Below are 8,570 nucleotides of genomic sequence, written 5' to 3' on the forward strand. Positions count from 1 at the left end.
CATAGGTGGGTTCTAGACTCATCAGTGGAGCAGAGCACCCTGAAGGGTAAGTGGGTAGAGCCTGGTAGCTTGAAGGGATAAAGAGATCTAGAGGCAAAGTCCCCAGCTTAGCTAACTCTTTTTTTGGGGGAATTCATGGAAAGATGATGATGATGATGAGAATCTCAGGTAATTAGATGTGGAATAACTATAATCCCATTGGTTTCAATTGTGAAGCTATGGTAGCACTGTGTGTGTGTGTGTGTGTGTGTGTGCACATTTGCAAGTTTTCTTTCAACATACACTTTACTCTTTAAAAGCTTTTCCTTTGTGTGGGTCTCTTACATTTAAAAATAAGTCTTATCTCAAAAAGTTAAAAAAATGGTTTCAGAAGGGAATTTAGCTGATCTAATTCAAGCCCCTTTAATAGATTAAGCAAGTTAATGTTTTTTTATATAGAAGTAAGGAGACAAGGTGGGGGGAAGAGCCAGCCCAAGTCTCCTATTCTATCTCTTCTCTCCATTGTAGAAAAGAATTTAGCAGGTCACATTGAAATGCAAAATCTTTGCAATCTAATTACCAGGCGCCCACAAACTGGAAGGGCAGATCTGAGTATGCTGTATTGATATCATATCATTGAAGAAGACATGAAGCAAAGGAAGGCCACATGAGAAGATAGATTAAATGATGAGAGAAATCTCCCTGCAAAGCATCTCCTTCCTGACCTGTCCAGGAAGCTCAAGTCCTTGCCTTTGATCTTTGTTTTAGGGTACCAGAAGGCAGATGTTTCCTTGTTACATGGGAAGGGGGACCCATTAACTTGTTATTAACAATTAATACCTAAGCTCAAAGTCATTCATTAGTTTTCTAGCAGTAATACTGAGAGAATATGAAAAATGGTCTGCCACTTTTAACACAAGGAGAGAAGACAAAAGCCTTGCCTGAATGCTTCAGATTTATGTGTCATCCTTGCACAGGGGCCATGATAATCTCTGAATCATTCCAATTTTAGTATATGTGCTCCCAAAGCAAGTCATGACTTTTATCCAGCAACTGGAAGAGAGAGAGTGAGGCTGGTGATTTTTTGCAACTCTGCCTCATTTAAATCCAAATCACACTCAAATCAAGATATCACCTCATGCTGTCATTGACCCTCTTTGAAACAAAGGATGAACAACAGCTTCCCTGAACTTGATGGGGTACTGAGACCACTTAGAAGTGAACATGAGGACCCTAGAAGACTGGGAGAACAAAGTTGCTAAAAGGCAAAGGGCTGGTCAGTGGTAAAGAGATGAAAGGATGCTAAAAAACTTTTCTAAGTTGCAATTTGGTAGGGGATCTGACCTACTAAAGATATTAAGAGAAGTTTCCATTTGGACTTACTTGGACTTGACTGCTTTGTTTGCAGAGGCATGCTCTGTAGCATAATTGTAGACATCCTGTGGTTTAACTTGAGGAAGGCTCCAAGATCATACAAGAAAAGTAGTCTGGGCTCACCTATGCAATGCTCATTAGGAAATTCCTCTCTGTGACCTTAAAACTGTAAGCAGCATGTTTCTTCTTGTATCCTAACCTAGGTTGGATTGTCGTTTTTTGGTTTCACACCAAGGGTTAGCTTCACAATAGCAATTGAATCAGAGCTGAGAGCAATGGTGAGTATCAGTGTATAATATTTATATCCCAAGGTGTCCATTGCCATAATATCTAAACATTTGGAGAAATGTTTTATTTTCTCTTCCTGTGGATTTATGAACTCATAGCACTTTAGAAATATCAAATTGTCTAAAAATGCACATTTTCCTTGCATTATCTTAGTGGAATTTATTGTTATTCAGTAATGTATGACTTGTCATTTCCTCATTTGGGGATTTTTGGGTTTTTTTTTTAAAGAGATCCTGGAATAATGGTTAGTCATTTCCTTTCCAGATCATTTTATAGATGAGGGACTAAGGCAAACATAATTAAGTTACTTGCCTAAAGTCACATAACTGGTACATATCTGAGGCTAGATTTGAACTAAGGAAAAGAGGCCTTTCTGGCTCTAGGCCTGTCACTTTATCCGCTATGCTACCTAGATGCCTTAACTCAGGAGATAGAATTTACTAAAATCTTAAGTATCCATGACAGAGGTAAATATGAGAATTCTCTACTCCTCTGTTACAAATAGCTAAAATAGTCATGTCTAATTTATATCTCACTGATGGAGAATGAGTTAGGAAAGAAGGTGGTTCACTTGAATAAATTTTCCAATAACTGAAATTCCTCTTTAAATTTCAGTTGAATTGTTTTCATTTATTTACTTTTCAACATATATCTATTATCAGTTATGAGTTCAAATTTGGCCTTAGATACTTTACTTCCTTATTAGAGTATTTTAAACATGACAATATTTTCATCACATCATCAGGATAATTTTTATGACCATTCAGAATTGTTCTATGCTTTAGTAGAGTGATGGTTTCTAGAAATATATAGAACTATTAATGTCTAAGGTGGAATGGTGGAGAAAATGTTTTCAATAATATCTGCATTCAAATCCTACTTCTAACACTTCATAGTGCCAAAAAAAACCTCAGTTTCCTTTTTCTGCATTGATAATAATACTCATAGTACCTCACTTAAAGAGTCATTATAAGGTTCAAATAAGATAATATACAAAAAAATATTTTGTCAACTTTAAGGCTAGATATAGATGTTAGATATTAAAAGTGCCAGACTTCAGGAGTATTATATGGTCTGGGCTTTTTTCCTTTTTTTTATTTCTTCTTGTCATCTGTCTCCTTTTGTTTTTACAAATCTGTATTCCTCTAGCAGCTTCCCTGCCCACTGTTTTATGTTGCTTTTTATCTACTGATAACAAATCTTGTTAAATCAGTAACATTATTTTACAACTATTATTAGCCAACAGGTTTCTGATAAAGACTGAGAATAGTCCCATACTTCTAAACCATAAAGTATTTGATTGGACTTTGTGACAGTCATTTCTTTTACTACCCAGAGGTCATTTTCACTTATATCTGGGTTTTTAAGTGTATCTTGTTTATGATAACCTAAGTGTTTAATGCTCATCCTTTGTGGCCCTTGTCCATATCATCTCAGAAAACTGCCCTACAATAGAGAACTGTGCAGTGTACTTCCTCTAGTTCAGAAGTCCCTAATCTTAATATCCTGAATACAAGAGTAATGTTGACTTTTCTGCTTCTAGTTTCTTAAATACTTTAGTATTATTTCATCACTGGGCTATTAAATTCAGTTGTTATTGTGCTGTCTTAATAACAGCATTTCACTTCTTTGGAGACCACTTAGCTTCTCTTTATTCATGTTTAATCCATACCAGTCACCTTTGGTCCCATGGAGCTGGTGACCAGGTGGGGACTGAGCAAGGGAATGTGGATCAGTGTGAATCCCTCACAACTTTCATATGAACAATTTACCATGTATAACAGAAAGCATGGAGTGACAGCACATTACATGGTTTTGAAGAGTGGCAATTGGATCTTTTCTGGACTCAGAATCAGGAAGGCCTTTATATCACTCCTGACACTTTCTCACTGTGTGATCACGGGCAAGTCCTTGAAGGTCTCTGAATTTCAGCCAACTTTTTATGGCAATAAGTTATAAGTGGGTTACAATTTTAACATTGCTACTCTTGAATCTCCCTTGGATTTTTAGTAGATGAATCCTTTTGTTTTATAGCAGATGTGGCATTCTCACTATTATTCTGCCTTATGGATGAAGTCTCCTTTTCTAATCGCAAAACAAAAAAACCTGAGCCTGAAAGAACTGCACAAGGTGGCTGGGGGATTGGTAAAGGTTAGAAATAAAACTGAGGTCTTTAGCTTTCTTGTTCCTGTAAACCAGTATTTTTTAAAGACTGTTTTTCACAGGTTTCTACAATTCCCAAAGGCTTCTCCAAATTACATAAGACAAGTTTCATTTAATTAGAAAATCACTCCATTATTTCTAGGTCCTGTCCTGCATATCATTAATATTTGGGCTTTTTGGGGATGAAAAATAATGCCAAAGTATCCCATAATCTCCAACTTGGCAAACTCCTGCTGGAAACTAACATCAGATTTCCTTTATATGAGTTAGTTTATGAAGGTAGACAACTCTCTGGCTCATTCTTTGTTAAAAATAACAAGGTTTGCAAAGTGTTTTGTGTAGATTATTTCATTTGAATCTTCTATGTGTTGATTGACATAATAATAAGGTTTTAATAAATTATTGTTGATTGATTGTGACAAATGTTTTATACAGATTCTGTCATTCTCATGAGGAAAGTTATGCTCAGAGAAAAAAATTATCCCTTGTCTTCAAGTTAGTGTCAGAGGCAAAATTTGAAGCCAGATTTATCCTGAGTCCAAATCTATTACTTCTTTCACTATCTCCAAGAGCTTTTTTTTTATTTGTTTTTGGACTCTCTTGGCAGAATCCAAATCATTAGGACATGTCCCTAAGAGATTTCCCATCACCCTTATTATTATATCTTTAATAACTAACCAATAAGTCACTTAACCAGTATTTATTAATACCTACCATGTATCAGCACTGTACTATGTGTTCAGAGTATGACTACAAAGAGGTAACAAAAATCCTTACTTTCATTGAGCTTATATTCCAAAGGAGGAGGCCAGTACATATAAAAATATAAAAGGTAACAAATTATAACTATATAATTTGGGAGGGAGGGTACTAACAATTTGGGTGATCAGGAAAGGCTTCATGCAAAGATGGTACTTGAACAGTATCTCAAAGGAAGAGAGAGATTCTGGGAGGCATACATAAGAAGGGAGAGAATTCTGGGGATAAGGGACAGTACAAAGACATGGAGATGTTTATGGAGTGATATGTGTGAGGAATAGAGAGAAAGACAATTTTTCTGGATGGCAAAAAGTGGGAGGGAGAGAAATGTCCAATTAGGTCGGAAAGATAAGTTATGGCCATGTTGTAGAGGGCTTTAAAAGCTGAACAAAATAATTTATATTTGATCTTAGAGGGAAAAGAAGACTATTAGAGGTTGTCGAATAGGGTAGCCAAATTGTTGGATCTGCACTTTGCCAAAGAAAAGGAAATTACTTCGGCAGCGGTATGTAGGATGGACTAGAGTGAAGACAGACAGATGAAGGGAGATCAGTTAGGAGGTTATTAAATTGACTTAGGAAAAGGGGTGAAGAGAGCCTGAGCTAAAGTGGTATCTATTAGTGAAAAGAAGAGGTTGGATGTAAGAAACATTTTGAAGGTAGCAATCACAAGATCTGGCAATTGATTATAAATGTGGTATGAAGGAGAGTGAAGAGGTAAGGCTTATGCCAAGCTAGGAAAGCCAAGGGGAAACAAAATGAATTCAGGTCTAAGCATGTTGAGTTTAAGATATCTCCAGGACATTCAATTTGATATGCCCAAAAGAAAATTGGTGATTTGTGACTGAAGCCAAGGAGAAGTAGGTATTGGATATGGAGATTTGGGAGTCATCTGTAGGGAGGTAATAGTTAAACCCCTATGAGCTAATGAAGTTAGTATATAGATAGGGCTAAGAGAATTAAACTCAAGACAGAACCTTATAGAGTTAGTTTTTGTGACCTTGACAATGTAATCAGTTACCATGCAGAAGAATGGGTATTTTGTTGTTTGATTATACTGGGAAAAATAAGGGAGAGAAAACTATCTCTTCAAGATTGGCACATACGATGGAATTTATATAGTCTTGAACTCAGGTCTTCCTGATTCAGGGGACAACTCTCTATTCCTCACATAGTGTAGAGATAAGAATTCTAGACTGAACCCCCTTTGCCCCCAGAAATACTGGACTTCTCTGACTTCAGTGCTACACTGAAATATATTGCCAGGAATATTTTTATGGTACAATTGAGGAATGCATCCAGATAATCAGATCCTGATGCCCAATTTCTTAGGCCAATAAACATTACAAGATCAAAGGACACTGAAATTTCCCTGTGGGTTTATGACAATTGTCCTGGAAAAAAGCTGTTGGCACATTTACACAGAAATATATTTTTGTTTTCCTCTTTTTTTCAGTGGGAACAGATTCAAAGGGAGGCAGCTTTTCAAAGTCCTGGTGCTTCTTTACATCCTGGGGAAAGTGAAGTTTAGTTGTTCTCAACACTATGACTACCTACTTGCTTTTTCTGTTCATTGTAGTATCACTGATGTTTATGCTTTGCAGCAAGAGTAGAAAGGCTCTTAATTCAGGAAAATAAATCATTTCTTGCTTCCTGTCCTATGAGATGACAAGAATAATTACCAAGAAACCAGTGGATTCCATCTATGCTTCTTCTTTAAGAATACTCACTTTCTCCCACTAATGGTGAATAGCACATATTCTTGGAAGTAACCAAAAAAAAAAACCAACCAATCTTGAGATGATCCATCTACAATCTCTACTCTCTCATTCTATCCTTACAAGTCAGATTATTTTGAAACAAACCTTTAATAAATCAGAAATCTATGATTGCATTAGTCCGGGTTCTTCCTTCACTCCTACAGACTGAGATATCTTTACAATGGGGAGAATTGTTTTAGAAAGATGCTATTACAGGAAAATTAATCTCCCCTCTCCCTTCACCTATGGTCAATCTGGTATGACTCTCAGAACTTAGTAAGGCTGGTGTCTGGGATAACAGACATACTTCCATCTTTCCATCTCTGGGCCTATGTTGATTTCCCATTTAGCTTGGTAGGTCAAATCAAAAAATAATTTCTGCTGACATAGTCTTTGACAAACCAAGATTCAAACTAGTTGACAAGAAATTTACTTTTTCTTGTTTTTGCAGGGCATTGGGGTTAAGTGACTTGCCCAAGGTCATACAGCTAGGTAATTATTAAGTGTCTGAGGTAGGACTAGAACTCAGGTCCTCTTGACTCCAGGGCCAGCACTCTATCCACTATGCGACCTAGCTGCCCCTGACATGAAATTTATGCCAATATTTAGAAATTTATTCATTGAAGCAGAAAAACATCCCAAGGGAGAGTCTCCATCTTGATAGTCATGTATTGAGGAAACTACCTCCACCATCTTGATCATCAATTCCTTTCAGATCTTGATGTAGACAACTTATGTCTCCAGCACCCAAGAGGTTTGGGAATAGCAGTATTCCATTCTTCCAACCTAGTGTCTGTCCCTTCTTTTGACTTGACCCTTAAACTAATCCTCCAAGGGAACAAACTTTGACCCACTTGTCACCACCCACCTACAATGCCTTGGATAGTTAGTTGTTAAGGATGGTCATAGAGATAAGTCCAAAATATTTTCGTAGTTATTTTATGTTTTTAAGGGCCATAAACTACTCTCTGTTGGCAAAATTCATCCATTTCCAATAATGACTGATAAAACAATAAATGACTTATAAAATGCTGTGTCCTATTATAATATTTCATCTATTAACAGCCCTAAGAAGCCAGTATCTCAGGCAATTACTCAAGGGTTCTATATTGGGCTGATCATCAGGTGGTACTCTAAAGTCTAGCTGGTCTAACTAATTAATTGAACATGCTTAAAAGGAAAACAAAATGAAATAAAACGAAAAACACCAACATTACCAGAACTGGGGAAGTAGGTTGATATATTTAATCAAAACAATAGATGGTATTCAAACCTTAAGCTTTACTATTTTTCTAAATGGCGTTTGCATGAAATGCCAATTTTAATCAGTCTTTTGGTTTTTCTTCTGGCTCTAAGAATCTCCCTGTATTTCTGACAATAATTTGTAATTCATTTATTACCCTATTTCATTGGGATTCTTCTTTGTCCCAATTTTTCTATAGGGGGAAACAAAACTAATTATCTACTTCAAAGCTGTGAGCAACTAGCACCTAGTGAGTTCTGAAATCTCACCTCCTCCTTCCACAAAGGTGATCGATCTGCAGTCATTTTCATCACAAAAGTTCATAGTCTGAGGCAGTCTATGTCTTGGATTCTCACATTTAGTTCCAAATTTTCCTAGGCCTATAGTGACCACCACCAAACTCCTTCATGGATACTTTATTGTTATAACAGGCAGCTAGATGAAGTCCTATTAGCTACCTCACCAGAATACAGGACTTTGGGTGTCCTCCTTAGGTGACTTCCAACAATTCCTCTCCTCTCTCAAGAAACAAAGATTTTCTTTTTTATTCAAATGTACCTCTCCAGGGGGATATCAGAAAGTTAACCTCAGGAACAATCCCATACTGAATATTTTCACTTTTTCCTACTTTTCAGTTCCCTTTTGTGTGTTGTTTGAAGGAAACCTTTCAGGGCAGGATCTATACATGCTTAGCACAGGGCCTGATATACAATAAGTTCTTTTTTTAAAGTATTTTAGGTTATTTTAAGTTTTTGCAAGGCAATGGGGTTAAGCGGCTTGCCCAAGGTCACACAGCTAGGTAATTATTAAGTGTATGAGGCTGGATTTGAACTCAGGTCCTCCTGATTCCGGTGCTGGTGCTCTATCCACTGTGCCACCTAGCTGCCCCTTAAAATAAGTTCTTAATAAATTTTGGTTGCCTTGCCTTATTTTGACACAATCCAACTTGACCCTTACAACTTTTCTCTGATACCTAATGGTGGAAGGAGAATATAGTGGCAAAGA

At 36.8% G+C, this 8,570-nt stretch overlaps 1 non-coding gene across 1 annotated transcript; it reads right to left on the reverse strand.

Annotated features, from left to right (window-relative positions):
• Nucleotides 1-909: 909 nt before the first annotated feature.
• Nucleotides 910-1,011, reverse strand: LOC141494653 (U6 spliceosomal RNA). Its single transcript, XR_012470540.1, has one exon. It is a non-coding gene; the product is annotated as a U6 spliceosomal RNA (small nuclear RNA).
• Between the last annotated feature and the right edge of the window lie 7,559 nt (nucleotides 1,012-8,570).

Source organism: Macrotis lagotis, chromosome 7, assembly GCF_037893015.1.
Source record: "Macrotis lagotis isolate mMagLag1 chromosome 7, bilby.v1.9.chrom.fasta, whole genome shotgun sequence".
Taxonomy (NCBI): Eukaryota; Metazoa; Chordata; class Mammalia; order Peramelemorphia; family Peramelidae; genus Macrotis; species Macrotis lagotis.